At 34.6% G+C, this 16013-nt stretch overlaps 1 long non-coding RNA gene across 1 annotated transcript in view; it reads right to left on the reverse strand.

Annotated features, from left to right (window-relative positions):
• Positions 1 to 10064: 10064 nt before the first annotated feature.
• LOC107681618 (uncharacterized) overlaps positions 10065 to 16013 on the reverse strand; it is an 8740-nt gene continuing 2791 nt past the window's right edge. The window contains exons 2-3 of the long non-coding RNA XR_001633278.1: positions 11296 to 11378; positions 10065 to 10151 (exon numbers count right to left, since the gene is read on the reverse strand). This is a non-coding gene — a long non-coding RNA (uncharacterized LOC107681618). The remainder of the gene's footprint in view (positions 10152 to 11295; positions 11379 to 16013) is intronic.

A 16013-nucleotide genomic window follows, 5' to 3' on the forward strand; every position in this document is an offset into this window, starting at 1 on the left:
GTGATGAAATGCTAAATTTCTCCAAATCTGTTCTGATGAAAAAACAAATTTATCTACATCTTGGATGCCCTGAGAGTGAGTAAATATTTAGCAAATTTTTGTTTTTGGGTGAACTATTACTTAAAATTGTCAGTATGAAACACTGACCACAACCAGTTTTACTTAATAATATCAGATCATATGACACTGACGACTGGAGAAATTGAAGCTGCTGAAAATTCAGCTTTGTGCAATCACAGGAATAAATCACAATATACAGTGGGTACGGAAAGTATTCAGACCCCCTTAAATTTTTCGCTCTTTGTTATATTGGCAGCTTTGTTGACATGAGGCTCTTACCCAAGTTTTGAATTGTTGTGTATATATTAGAATCCATGCATTTTCATTAAAAAAAGAGGCAAGTACTTGTGTGTATCAGATGTCGTGAGAGTATTGGGCTCCAGTGCACAGCCTGTTATGTCACACTCCAAACCCCAAAGGACTCATGTGCTGTAAATGCCAATAAACTGCTCTTGTTGCTGGTATGAAACAGCGCTGGTTCTGAGCGAGGGCCTCAAGCTTCATCTCACGCTAAGCAGCCTCCCGTGACACACGGAGAGCACGCTAACACATATCAGGGAGGAACCCCAAACACGCTTAACTGCTCTCTCTCACACACACGCGCGCGCTGACAGACGGCTCTTTTAGCCGGCTAATCCACAAGAATGATGAGCGTCTGGGACCTCCAGACTCAGAGGGTGTGAGCTGATGTCACTCTGCTTGACCGACCCCCACTAACCTTTAATAAATACATCCATCAGCACCGCAGGGACGGGACACACTCTGGGTCTGCACAGCTAGGAAAACTTCTCACTGTACCAACTCAGATTTGATTAAGAAATGTTTTTAAAATGAGTTTTCTGTGAACATAATTGATGTGCGAGTTAGAAGTACAAACTAAAGTTAACTTTTACATGTTCTGGAGAAAGTATGAGTGGTTCTTTCTTGTGGAAAGAGACATTTATCCAAATTCAAATCACTTTTGAGGTTGGGGCTATGAAGTTAAAACAGTAATATTATTACAATAAAAAAAAAAACTGTTTTCTCTTTAAGGCTATATTTCAAAATGTAATTTATTCCTGTTACTCTAAGCTGTATTTTCAGCATCATTACTCCAGTCTTCAGTGTCACATGATCTTTCAGAAATCATTCTAATATACTGATTTGCTGCTAAAGAAACATTTCTTATTATTATTATCATCTTTTTTAACATTACAAATGTCTTTAGTGTCACTTTCAATTAGTTTAATGTGTCCTTTCTGAATTAAAGTAATAATTTCTTTTAAAAAAATAAATTAAATAAATTGTATTATTTATATTTACCTAAATAAATAAAATAAAATCTTATGGACCCCAAACTTTTGAACAGTAGTGCACACTGCAATGCAGCTTCAGATTTTGCAAAGTGCTACTGGATCAACATCTTTTATCAGTCTTGGATTAACACTGTAATCAAACAAATACAGTACTAACTTGCCTAATCCTAACTATTAACCACCTCTAAACTCATAATCCTAATCCTAACGCCTTAATCCTACACCTTAAAACCTGGTTTATTGGAATATGGTTCCTGAACCAGCATTCATCCTACTTTTTAAAATCAAATCCACCTTTATAAGTCTGCATTTTTTCTACTGTTTAAAACAGCCTTTGTGTCAGGAGTGCAGCTGGGATACCTAAAAAATACTGTCATAGAACAAGGACATTTCACCTGACCATCAGGAATATCTAAAATGAATCTGTGCTGTCAGTAATTAATAATCAAGACCTCACAGGCATTTCACACATCTAGTTTAAGTGCATGAAAAAGCTCTTGGTGATTGACGTCGATGCCAATACATTTTAAACACATTTTTACTCTGCTAAGTGTGCGGTATGACATTAAGACAGAATGACGAATGACTCTCCTTAAATTAGGAATGTAAAGTTCAGAGTCGGAATGTAAAGTTCTAAGTTTGGAATCTATGTACAGTGATGAAATGGAAGCCACGTGTCGAAAATATTGAGAGAAAAGATGGAGTAAGATGGAGCGATGAGACAAACTCAGCATGAGTAATGAGAGGTGATGAGAGAACAGACACAGCACTCTTAAATAGAAAGGTTCCTCAGTGCTTTTTGGCAACACTTCAGTAAAGAACCCTCTTCTTATCAAGAAGCTGTTGACACAAAACTCACATGGACAAGTGTGTATTAAATATTTTTACCTCAAAATCTAAAGAAACAATGATATTTTGTATAAAAAACAAGCAGCTATTTTTAGAAACATTTATTATATTGCATTGTGAAATTAAGCTAAAAGGTAGGCTAAATAAATCTATAAAGTCAGGTGTAAAAACACATTTTGAGAAAATGGCCTTTAAAGATCTGTATTTGTAATTGAAATCTGCAGATGCCAATAGGTGAAGTGCAATAAAACAAACACTGTGTAATCTGGATGTTTTCTTTCCACAAATCTGAAAGAAGATGGAAAAAAGCCCAAAATCTCAAAAGTGACCTGTGCCTGAAAAAAATGGTTTTGCATGTAGAGTCTTGCCTTCAGCATCAATTTACCCCTAATTTCTTATTACTAACTCAAAATTTAAACTCAAAAACTCAAAAGTTAAGAGTAACACTTTAGTATAGGGACCAATTTTCATTATTAACTAGTTGCTTATTAGCATGCCTATTATTAACATATTGGCTGTTAGTACTTATAAAGTACTTCAGCATGACCACACATGCTTTCTACATTCTACATCCCTAATCCTACCCAATACCTAAACTTAATAACTACCTTACTAACTGTTACTAAGCAGCAAATTAGGAGTTTATTGAGGTAAATGTCGTAGTTAATGGTTTGTCAATAGCGAGAATTGTACCTTAAAATAAAGTGTGGCCAAGTTAAGCATGCAGATGCAGTATAGAGAATTTTGGGAGAAAGGAATGGTCTATGTGTGTGCACAAAGTTAAGAATGCATCAAACGCACGCTAATTTCAAACTGTGTGGAAAATGAGACAGTGCAGAGCCCGCAGGGAGCGTTACAAGAACAGTCTGGGTGCCGAGGGGCACCTGCAAAGAATTTCAGGCGAGAAACATTCCTTTCATGCACAGTGACCTCACAGTTCACACAGGAGCATTCCAGGGGCACTGAGGTGGAGAATCGGAGCACATTCCAGAACCACATGTGAAGCTTCTGATATCATACTGCTGCAGTGCAATCTCAAATGAGTGCAATGTGCAAATATCTAATATGATTTTTTGGGTTATAGAGTAAATGGATTGTAGTTGGGGAAATTTTGGCACAAGGTAATGCAGCAAATTACACAGAGTCAATGAACTGACATTGGAAATGCATAAATCAGTGAGTTTGAAAATATTGATGAAACAACGAACAAAACAAAACAAAACAAAACAAAACAAAACAAAACAAAACAAAACGAAAAGCAAAACAAAACAAAACAACAAAACAAAACAAAACAAAACAAAACAAAACAAAACAAAACAAAACAAAACAAAACAAAACAAAACACAAAATAATTCCTTTGTCTAGAACACTGATGCATTATGGCATAAATCTTGTACGGTAAATAAATAAATAAATAAATGTTTGTGAAAAGTAGAAAATGTAAAACTTACGTCTATTAGTGGTTTTCTTATAAATCAAATAAAAGCTTCATGTTTTAACATTTGAAAATGAAGAATTTAAGATCAAAGATTAAAAAAATCTCACTCTCATGAAAAATGTTGAAAGGTATTATTTTGTGCTAGTATTTGTTGTAATAATAAAAAAAAAATCTCACTCATGAAAAAAATGTTGCAAAGTATTATTTTGTGCTAGTATTTGTTGTACTTAAATTGATGCTGATTTAAATAAAATGAATTATGCATTATATTATTTTTACAGTAAAATATACGCAATTTTATAATGTATTTTAGAATACAATATAAAAATACTGCATTACAGACACTCAAATTTGCAAGTCTATTAGAGTTTTTCAAACACATAACGAAAGCCTGAGTAGATCCTCTCATTACTCATCTTGTTCTGTTCTGGAGTAACAGATAGCGTGCATCACTCAAAGCGCTCATGTCTGGTGTTTGTGTATACTTCTTTGAGGAATATGGGACATATGAAGGATCACATAGGATATTTGGCCGAGGAGCGTAATGTGATATTTATAGATTGAGATGTGTTGGCTGACCGCAGGGGGTCTCAATGCCCTGACAGGAAGAGCCACGCTGGAGAGCCGCCACCTGGAAGTACTTCTCAGAGGTCAGAGATCAAATCTATTGAACATGAGTGACAACATCTACACACAAACATACTGACATCAGTCCGTGGATTAGAGAGACACTGAGATTTAGCCTCAAGCCTGTTGTTTATAGCCTGCCAAAATGAACTCAAAGATGTTCACTTAAGCTATCTTTCAAGCAAAAATGAAAGGTCTGTCGTCATTTACTCGCCCTCTTGTCATTCCAGACCTGTATGACTTTATTTCTTCTGTGGAACACAGAAAGTTCATGGTGCTTTTTCCATACAACAAAAGCAAATGAAGAAGGATGCTGTCAAGCTCCGAAGATGAAAAAAAAAAACTAAAAACTTAAAATTAGCTGAAATAAAGCTAAAATTGCAATATGTGTGATTATCAAATTGTGAAGGTTTAATTAAATAAATATATGTATTGCATGTTTAGAGTGAAGCTCAACTTCTTTTATATGCCAGCAGCTCATCATCTGGTGTTTTCAGCAGCTTGGTTCACAGCAAATGCAAAAAAAGTACTTGAAAGTTTGAAAATTTAGAAATTAAGACATAAATATTTACTTGGGAAATACTACTAGTGTAATTTTACAGTTATACTGTAAATAAAATCATATTTATTCATTCATTCACTCACTCGTTTATAGTCTATTATATATAGTATATTATATAATGATATATAATAACAATTTTAGCCAAATTGTAATAAATAAATAAACTTTCAACTTGAAAAAATTCAACTTAAAAAAGTTAAATGTTCAGTTTAGTTTAGTCAACTCAAATATCCAAGCTATCACTTAAGAGTTTAATTTTATAAAAAAAAAAAAAAGTAATAATAATAATAATTAATTAAAAACTTAAGGCAGCACGAACACATACTTTTTAAGAAAGTTTTATTTTATTATATTTTTACTTTTTTGTACAGTTGCAAACAGTAATCATGGAGTTGTTTTTTTATTTAACAAAAAATAAAAATAAAATAAATAAAATATCTATAAATCTATAAATTATATAATTTTATAATTACTTTTTTTTAAATCACTGATTTAAAAAAAAATCACAGATCCCCAACACAACACCCCCAATCATATAGCTCTAGTAAATGATGACAAAATGTCAATTTTGGGAAAATGAACCATTAAATGATTCTTTATTATCACTAAAAAACAACCCACACCCTGCAGGTCACATGACCTTAAGTCATATGTCACAAAACCCGCAACACACGCTGAAGACAAATGAGTTCTCAGTGAATTCACAATCACTCATTAATGACAAACTCAAATGAGCCACGTTTTCTTCTGGTGTCCTTGAAACTACTGCAGTTGCTTCAACAAATGGAGTCCCTCACACAATGATAGGAAACATTAAAATGCATTAATATCGTGCTGTGCATCTCCTGCAACAATAAGACTTGATAAGGAGCCAGAAATAAGAAAGGGCTGGTTAAATGTCAGTGGCCGAGGTTTAATTATAGGGGCTGTGTTCACATGAACATGAACAGAGAAGTGTTATTTAAATCAGTGACTGTAAACTAGATCTGTTTTATTTGTTTATTGTACAAAAAGTGAACTAAAATATAATTATATAATGCAACAATAAATAAAAGTCAATAGTCCACTAAATTCATAAATCAGCTTTCTAAACATGGGAATAGGAAACTAAAAATGTTGTTATAATCAATCACTGAAATGTATTTAAAATTAAATTAAATTAAACTAAATTAAACTAAATTAAACAATCAAATGTAAATGTAAAAAATATAAAATAAAAAGGAAAAAAAATTAAAAAGGGATATATATATATATATATATTCTAATAAGAACATTTTTCAAGAAGGGGACCATGAAGACCAAACTCAGTAAAGTAAGTGATAAAGTTTTCCATAGCAACTAAAGGAAAACATTTCACAAGTTTCAACAAATGTGAGCATATCACTAGTTTGTGCGTGTCTCAGAAGATAAGATGCATCCTTGTCTCAAGAATGCACTTCGTTTTTAAGTCAACAAGCAAACGTCCTGATCCAGAACCACGCTGATAAATTTGTTCAGATTAACTTAATCTGTAATGAGGGAAAGAAGCCTGCTTTACTGCGCTGACCTGAAACCTGACCCAGTAATGTGGGTGACATTAGCAAAGGCTGCAGGCTCGACCGAGGGACCCTTATTTAGTCTGTTCAGCCCTCTGACAGAAACAACATCAGCGGGATAGTGTTCATCATGTCTCGACCGATGAAGGAATGCCAAATACTGTGATCTGTGAGTGCGGCCTGACCTGAGAGCAGTCACAGGATAACATACATTCACTAAAGAAAAATTCTCAACACTTGTGACACTCCGTCTAAAACAAGGGGGGCAACTTCCTGTTTTGTTATTTTGCCTCTTTAAATTACCTGTCAACCATTGCTCTGATCCATATAAAGGATAAAAATTAAAATTAATTAATTAATTAAATTATATATAATTATATATACATCACTTGCTTGTAATGATATATAATATATTTGATTAAAACAATGCAAGTTCCTTAAAAGTGAAGTCATTCATCATCTCTTATTTAATTGAAATAGAAAATGCAGCCTATTTATAAGTCCATTAAGGGTTTTGTTGTTGTTGTTGTTATTATTATTATTACTAGCCTTATTAGCATTATTATTTGGTTAATTAAGCACATTTTCTCTCCAAAATCTAATGTGGCATATGTCTATTTAAGTTAGTTTTACACTAAAACTAACTTTTATCGCTTTACACTGTTACACTAAAAAGCCGAATCCCATTTAAATCAGCATAAATTAAAGGTATCACAACAAATAAAACCATGATGTATAAATACATTGCATAAATTTACATAATTTGTCAGCAATTTTGTTTACATTATTGTAATGAGTTTTATTTATTTGTTTAATTCACTTATTCATTTAATTCATTTCATTATTTAATTCATTGCATTGCACTAGAATTAAAATTTTGTTAAAAAGCTAATTAATTATTGTCCTTATGGTCCTAAAATGGTCTAATTATTCATAAAAAAAATCTGTAATACAGCTATGATGTATAAATAGTGCAATTTATAATATCATTAATATTATATCAGCATTTTTGTTTACATTATTGTAATGAGATTTTTACTAATTTATTCATTCATGGCATTACAATAGAATGGGAATTTTGGTAATAACTGCTTAATTATCATCTTAATATCATCATTACACAAGATTGTATTTCTTTTGGGATGAACCATAACTTAGGACATATTTTGTTCAGTTCACCCAATTCTTTCCACAAAATGTCATGTGCATTGTTGTTGAATTTCTATGTTAAAAACAAAATTCCTCGAACACAACAGCATCGGAAACTACCCATTTAAAAACAATTAACTTGTTATGTCACATATTCTTCTAAACCGCGCAGATTAGTTTCTAATCAAACCCACGACTAGTAATATCAACAGCATATGGGCCATATTGTCTTGCTTCCCAACACAATATAAACTCTCCAGCTACAGGAAAAACACATTGGACCCGGTTCAAGCTTTCCAGCAATTTGGGAAGACCAGCGCAGTGTGCATGGGGCAGGACAGGGTCTGCTTTTATTGCAAACGCTGATTGTTCTCGAACGTCAAAACAACGCACGCTGGGCCTACCATGGGCTGGCATTGTAATAACAAACAATCGAAATTCTTCGCTGCGGCACTGCACACAATCTGAATTGTTCGATGGTGAAAAAGCCGGTGGATCGTTGCACAGCCAAGCTGGGTGCACAGATCGGCCTCAGTGACATGAAACCGCAATAACAGGAACCACTAACCGACCTCTGCAGCAGTGCAGATAAGAGCCGTGCTGAATGAAGCCCAGAACGCACCGTTACTGTAATGATAACAACAGAATAGTGACTGGAATGCCAAAGATGCAGGTAATAAAACAAACATAGCCCGACTTCAAATGAAAGGTGGAGAACTGATGGAAAATGATACAAACAAGCCCATAACAGCCATCCCAGCACACATTTAACTGACTCTGGAATGCCATTAACTATAAGGATGTGTCAGATGAAAAGTGTTTCTTTTGACAAGCTGAGAAACCACACAAAAGCCCGGGCGAGTGCTGGTAGTTTCCAGTGTAATGGAAAACTTATTTGAGAAACACTTCACAGTTTACTTAGAGTCTGACATGTCTGTTCAACCATGCGAACACTCCTAATTCCTAAAAAACAACACAAGATGTGTCAGATAGCATGACCATCATCAATAGAGCCTGGCATGTTGATTAATAGTCTGGCTTGAGAAACACTTCACAGTTTACTCAGAGTCTGACATGTCTGTTCAACCATGCGAACACTCCTAATTCCTAAAAAACAACACAAGGTGTGTCAGATAGCATGACCATCATCAATAGAGCCTGGCATGTTGATTAATAGTCTGGCTCGTTAATTAAACTAATTGTGTTATGGAATTTAAGTGGTTTTTAAAACAGTGTGAAGTCGCTACTTGATTATGTCATCATGCAACACAAAGCACATCAGCTATATACTGTAGAATGCAACAGTCGCGATCCAGAAGTATAAACTCTATTAATTTTCTCCATAGGGAAATTAATTTTTAACTATATCTTATAAACCTTAAAAGATGGACCTTTTGTGAGCTCCAGTAGATCCTCTACAGTGAATGGGTGCCGTCAGAATGAAAGCTGATAAAAACATCACAATAATCCACACAACTCCAGTCTATCAAATACTGTATTATTAAGTAAACATCTGCATGTTTAAATCCATCATAAAGACGTTTTTAATTTCCAACCATTGGTTTTACACTAAAATACAAGCCCTCTATACATAATATTTCTTTAAGTAATCTTGTCTGAATCAGGACAGAAATAGGCTATGCACTGATCAAGCATCTTTTACAAGAGAAAACGGTCTAAAACTAAATATGTTGGTGGATTTTGATGTGAAAGGACAATAGGAGGTGGACTTTTTGCACTTAAAGAAGCATTATTATGGATTATGGAGTTGTATTTTGGCCAGAAGTGATGATTTAAATGTACAATGCCTTAATGATGGATTTGTTTTTTACAAATACACAACTTTTCACTTCACAAGACATTAAATGATTGACTAGGAGTTGTGTGGATTACTGTGATGCTTTCATCAGCTCTTTGGACTCTCATTCTGACGGCACCCATTCACTGCATTGGTGAGAAAATGATGTAATGCTACATTTCTCCAAATCTGTGATGACGAACAAACAAACTAATTTACATCTTGGATGGCCTGAGGGTGAGTAAATTTTTGGGTGAACTGTTCCTTTAATCAATGGTACTATATATGCTGTCCCTTTAAGCAGGTGTGCCAATATACATAACAATGAACGGTATTTTCCAAAATCATGGTAAATCCCATATTGTTTCTTGTTTTCCTAGAAGCACACATTGATTTGATATGCTAGTAAGCCAAAATGAATTTGGAAAATTGTAGCAAATATTTGGAAAGTCAAAATAATAGTTTTCAGTTATTATGATCTGAATGGGAAAAGAGAGCAAAGGGTCAAGTCTTTGGAACTACATCTTACATAAGTGTGGTGAACAGTGTTTTTTTCTCAGTTCCCTCATAAACTCATGGTGTAAACACAACCACATTATTGCCCAGACCTGCCTCTCCAAGTGCACAGCCTTGCCCTCATCACAACTATAGATTAATCACTACAAATACAGACACACAAGAAATGGTCCTGTCTTGAGGCGTTGGGCGTGTGCCAGCACAGAAGCCAGGTATTAGGGTCAATGGAGAGCCAGTGCCTGTAGGGGTGGGGCAGGGCTTGTTTGTGTGAGTTTGTACAATTCTGGTCCACCTCTGTATCTTACGGTCTCTGTCCGCCCTTCTTTTCACACGATAGCAAACACATTCAAAAAAGAACAACATTAAGGAGTGGTTGAACTGACAGTTTTGCTGGAATAAGACTTTTTAGACAGGGTGGACGGCTTAGTAAAATGCACAAAACAACCATCCATAAATTAAATTTCATAAATCGATCAATCAATCTATCTATAATATAAACAATACAAATGTAACAATGTTTAAATATCTATTTATCTATCATATAAAAATAATTTTTGTATCAAATATTTCAATATACATATTATAAACAATTCAAATATCTATCTATCTATCTATCTATCTATCATGGAAGCCAGTTTCCACCACTGAATAAAAAATAAAAAAGGTTATTGTGACTTTTTATCTCGCAATTCTGACTTTTTTTCTCAGAATTGTGAGCTATAAACTCACAATTCTGACTTTTTTCTAAGAATTGTGAGATATAAACTCACAATTGCGAGTTATAAAGTCAGAATTGCGAGAAATAAAGTCAGAATTGTCTGATATAAACTCGCAATTGCTTGAAAAAAAGCCAGAATTGCAAGTTATAAAGTCCAGTTCTGAGGAGAAAAAAAGACTGATATGTTCTCAGAATTGCGAGTTTATATCTCACAATTCTGACTTAACTCGCAATTGCGAGTTTATATCACACAATTCTGACTTCATTTCTCACAATTGCGAATTTGTATCTCACAATTCTGAGAAAATATTGTATAAACAAATCTTACAATGTTTAAATATCTATCTATAAATTATAAAAATTTGTACAACTTGATTAAATATCTGTCTATTTGTCGATCTGTTGTATAAACAATATATCTGTCTGTCTATCTGTCTGTCTGTCTGTCTGTCTGTCGTCAACACATGAATACTGTGGTACATGTTAAGTTTAACACCTGTAGCACCAAAGCCATGAAACTATTCCAAATTTGCTGGAGCACAGCATGACAAATAACAGGAAATCACCTTTCAAATTAGTGGCCTTGCAGAATTTATGCCTAAATGCGGGAAAACCAAAGGGTTGGACCAAACTAACACCGTGTTCTCCTCCAACCGACAGAATAACAATGCCCCTGCCTGACGCTCATGTTTGCCTCTCTGTTCTTGGCTGTTTGTGTGATCCACATTTGCCCAGAAAAGCAACTCACTCCATCTTTGAGAATTGTGACAGCTCTGCTGACTTCATCTGGGGTGTAGTTTTGGGATGTTATGTTGCTGAGGACAGTTTTTCCTGTAATAGGAGAAAGAACAGAATGTGATTGTGACGTTCTGTGCATGTTAAGTATATTTCCAAACAGGCCGATACAAGTTCAAATGGATCAGCTGTCTACTCGACTGATCCCAGACAAACCACAGCTCATTTACAGTCTACTCATGACAGCTAGAAATTGCTGCATGTCTGACATCTGCATGCATACTGTGACCCAAAGTGCATTCTTGTGATTTCTGACATTTCTGTTTTAATTGTTTTGAAAATTGAGGAGATCATCATTACATAAGGCATGGATTTGAGCCATTAAAACAAACAGGTCAAGCAAAAAATTAGAAAAAACCCTAACCTAACCTTTAAGTACACCAAATTAAAGACATTTATTTAAGTGGTGCTTTAAAGGGATGCATTTAAAGATGCCATTTCTCTAAAATTGTTTTATTGAAGGAATAGTTCAAAAAATGAATGAAAAATGAAGATTTGCTGGATATGTATTCATCCTCTGGTCATCCAAGATGTAGATGAGTTTGTTTCTTCATGGGAACGGATTTGGAGAAATTTAGCTTTACTAAATTCTAAGCTATCACTAAATTCTAAGCTATCACTTGCTCACTTGCTCTTTATTCTAATTCTAAGCTATCACTTGCTCACTTGCTCACCTCTGCAGTGAATGGGTGCCGTCAGAATTTCAATAGCTGATAAAAACAACACATTAATTCACAACATGAGTCCGTAAATAAAAGATTTCAAAAGAAATACTGTACTTCAATTTTTAAGATGCCATCAGCGTCTGTGTGTGATGCACAGGCCCCTAAATTTCTTTAATTATACAAAGCTTCTTTAAAACTGACTATTCATTCAGACAACTCACCAACTAGTATTGTAAAAGATGAAATTGCGCTGTTTGTAAATATTTAATGTAGATAATGTCAGAGCAAAATAGGAGGTCAGAGAGATCTTGCAAAATGTTTCTCCAAGTCTTCGATTCTATGAAAAGACATGTAGAGGCAATGGCGTCTATAAAAACAAGCCCGGTATGCTGAACACGTGCCAGGCAGAAGACCGACAGAACAGAGCAGAGTACCAAAAACCAGATCCGTGTCAATCTAGATGACCTATGACCACACATCCATGTGAATAACGTGCCCTCCGTTTCCGTGTCACGATGACACAAACAGCACTGACTGGAAGTGGGGAAAGTGGGTGGCAGTGTGGTTTTGAAAGCGAGCCCAGATGCCGAGAGAAACATCTTCAGACTTTACACTCTCCTGTGAAACCGTAGACAAGCATGTCACTTTGCGTTTTTGGCAGAAACTGAGGTAAAGGTTACATTTTGCGTCTTAGACCCCGAGGGTGTATAAATATTTGCTGAGCCCATGTCTGGTTGCATAGGGGATTAGGAAAGCCAATCTTTGCATGCTTCATTCCTGGACTCACGCCATTGAGACGGGATGCGTCAAGGACGGCGTGCTGCAAAGTTCACAGTTATTGCACAGAAAGCCGCATGCATGACTCTCGCCTGTATGCGGGACAGCTCTTACGAAGTGTGAAGTCACGAACACCCACATGGGATTACCGTGCGAGAGCTGCCCATCATGTCACATTGGACAGGGCAAATGAATCAGACAGGGTGCACATGTGCTCATCAAAAATACCTGCATGCCATGCAGCTCACATTCACAAATCTGCTCACACGGTTCACGAGGGATGGAGAAAAGTGAAATGCAAAAGTGCAAAAGTGCAAAAACGCAGAAGAAAGAAACAAGTTTGGATGTTGGCATGTTTACATTTTAGACCTTTTTTTCTTTTTATAATATAATATAATATAATATCACCATTTAAAAGTTGTCAAGAATTTTTTTGGGGGTCAAGGATGCATAAAATTGATTAAAATATTATTACAAATACATGATTAGATTTTACATTATTGCAAAAAACATTTCTTTTGAACTTCCTATTCAACAAAGAAACTTGCAATATATATTAAGCAGGACAACAGTTTTCAACATTGATAATAAGAAATGTTTCTTGAGCAGCAAATCAGCATATATTCCAATATTTCTGAAGGATCATGTGACACTGAAGACTGGAGTAATGATGGTGAAAATTCAGCTTTAAATCACAGCTATAAATTACATTTTAAAATATATATGAATAGAAAACTGTTATTTTGTATGGTAGTAATATTTCAAAATATTACTGCTACTGTATTTTTGGCAAATAAATGCAGCCTTCGTGAAGGGAAAAAAAAACTATACATAACCACCATACTTTTTCTTTACCCCATCATCACAGACTATATGTAAACTAACTGAATAACATAATTGCACATTGCCTTGTAAAGACAAATGTAATTAATTAACTAAATTAACTATAAAGAATGAAATGAATCTGCCTTAACTCTTATTTTCATTCTCCTGATTGCTTACAATCTCCCTCTCACTGGTAAATAACGAAATAACGAACTAACTAAACATGAAAACAAATCTGAAGTTACAAACGGTTTTTGTGCATCAGTGTTGGGGGCTGTTTGTGCCTTTTTTAAACATGACACATACCAAACAATTGCATATTTCACCTCAACACAACAAAGTTTATAACAGGTGAGAGATTCCAAACCTAAACGGCTACTGGTCTCACTGTCTTCAAGTGTTTCGCTTCAATATGAAATTGAGCCAACAATATGACTGTTCTATAAACAAATTAGATTAAGTTATGTGATGAAGTGGACATGGGAAATCTTGTCAAGCATGAAAAACAACACATATTTTAAATAAGAGCAAAGTAAACCTTACCAGCTTTTCAACATGGCTCCTCTAGAGGCCAATGATGTCACTTCCTGTTTCCTAAAAGTGTATAATATAATATAAATAGAAGTGTATAATTCTTTTTTAAATTATATATTAAGCTTGCAATACACTTTTTTGTTTAGTGCACCTAAAATAAGGACATAAATGTTATTACTGTTTCAGAACAACTGCTTTATAGACAAATGTGACCCTGGACCACAAAACCAGTCTTAAGTCGCTAGGGTATATTTTTAGCAATAGATAAAAAAAACATTGTATGGGTCAAAATTATTGATTTTTCTTTTATTTTCTTTTATTTATTTATTTATTTATTTTTTAAGGCATTTTTCTTTTATGCCAAAAATCATTAGGATATTAAGTAAAGATCATGTTCCATGAAGATATTTTGTAAATTTCTTACTGTAAATATATCAAAACTTAATTTTTGATTAGTAATATGCATTGCTAAGAACTTCATTTGGACAACTTTAAATGCGATTTTCTCAATATTTTGATTTTGATGCACCCTCAGATTCCAGATTTTCAAGTAGTTGTATCTCGGCCAAATATATATCCTATCCTAACAAACCATACATCAATGGAAAGCTTATTTATTACGCTTTCAGATAGATGATGTATAAATCTCAATTTTCGAAAAATTTACCCTTATGACTGGTGTTGTGGTCCAGGGTCACAAATGAAAACATGGACTATTATAGCAGATTGTGGCAAACAGAAAGGAGATTCTTGAGATGTCAAGGCATAAACCAAGTGAGAATAAATAAACAAACAGGTGGAATGCTGAGGTCAGATTTCTACCAGCATGCTTACTGCATGGCTGTAGAAACACGTCCCTCATGGCTTACACAGTGTTAGCTAAAGAGAAGAGAGGATGTTTTCCAACCCATTATCATCCGCTGAAACCAAGCTCCACCATGGATGACAGGGGACTTTTTCATCTCTTATTTTCATGAGGGCTTGAAACATTTCACCTCTGCTTACTAAACTTATGAGCATCTCTCAGACCTTGACAAGAGTTGCGTCCATAACTGTGTGCAAGGTTTGTTGGCATCCGTTTACAGTTCACCATCAGTATTAATGTTCATTAGACCAGCTAAAACCAACAAATCACCTCAGATTGGTTACAGCTGGTTTTTAGCAAGCTATTTGCCTCGACACCTGGCACTGTAATGGTAACTTTTGCACCAACAACTGGCCCTCATATTTTCCTTAGTAGTTGTTGAATTCCCTTGCAGGCATCTGTCAAGGTAAATAACCCCTATTGTGATTAAAAATATATTTTTAAAACAGAATGCACATTATATCGTCACAAAGTTTTAGTGTTAATATATTTTGTCTAGAAATATTCAACTTCTATGACTGGGCATGTATAAAATTGCATAAACGTTTATAACGTTTTATAATATACAGGTGTGTCTCAATAAATTAGAATGTCGTGGAAAAGTTTCATTTATTTCAGTAATTCAACTCAAATTGTGAAACTCGTGTATTAAATAAATTCAATGCACACAGACTGAAGTAGTTTAAGTCTTTGGTTCTTTTAATTGTGATCATTTTGGCTCACATTTAACAAAAAAAAACATCAATTCACTATCTCAACAAATTAGAATACTTCATAAGACCAATAAAAAAACATTTTTAGTGAATTGTTGGCCTTCTGGAAAGTATGTTCATTTACTGTACTGTACATGTACTCAATACTTGGTAGGGGCTCCTTTTGCTTTAATTACTGCCTCAATTCGGCGTGGCATGGAGGTGATCAGTTTGTGGCACTGCTGAGGTGGTATGGAAGCCCAGGTTTCTTTGACAGTGGCCTTCAGCTCATCTGCATTTTTTGGTCTCTTGT

This window comes from Sinocyclocheilus anshuiensis, unplaced genomic scaffold, assembly GCF_001515605.1.
Source record: "Sinocyclocheilus anshuiensis isolate Anshui unplaced genomic scaffold, SAMN03320099.WGS_v1.1 scaffold1524, whole genome shotgun sequence".
In the NCBI taxonomy this organism is placed as follows: Eukaryota; Metazoa; Chordata; class Actinopteri; order Cypriniformes; family Cyprinidae; genus Sinocyclocheilus; species Sinocyclocheilus anshuiensis.